Source organism: Morus notabilis, unplaced genomic scaffold (assembly GCF_000414095.1).
Source record: "Morus notabilis unplaced genomic scaffold, ASM41409v2 Scaffold321, whole genome shotgun sequence".
Classification (NCBI taxonomy): Eukaryota; Viridiplantae; Streptophyta; class Magnoliopsida; order Rosales; family Moraceae; genus Morus; species Morus notabilis.
The window spans coordinates 33,114-33,570 of record NW_010356783.1 but is presented as its reverse complement, the minus strand read 5'-3'; positions in this window follow the sequence as shown (position 1 = coordinate 33,570).

The following is a 457-nucleotide window of genomic DNA, read 5'->3' as shown; positions in this document are numbered from 1 at the left end:
AATTAAAACATTATTAATACATGTCATTCCCATTTAGAATGGAACGGTGTTATCCGCACTGTTAATATGACGAGATATTGAATGAGTGTATTTCGCATAATGAGATTATGTGGAACAATGACACAGACACAATATGAATTTCTAATAATTCCGTTAAGTATAGAAATTCTAATTGAGTCTACCGATGGTCATATATAAGATGGTCTTAATCCTGAGTTCTTAATAGACTCCTATTTATGGATTTGTATCTTTTGATTGACTCGGTACGGATTCTGAGATCCTGAATCCTATTCCTTGTATTTTGGAGACATGATAAAGTAGGTAGCCAAGAATGTTATTACACGAGATGGAATCCATTCCTTCTTAAGAAAGAAGTAGATAAATAATTATCTTGAGGGTTGATTCGGTACTTCGACGAGTAGGAGCTCCGATTCATGAATGTGTTTTATAAATCACT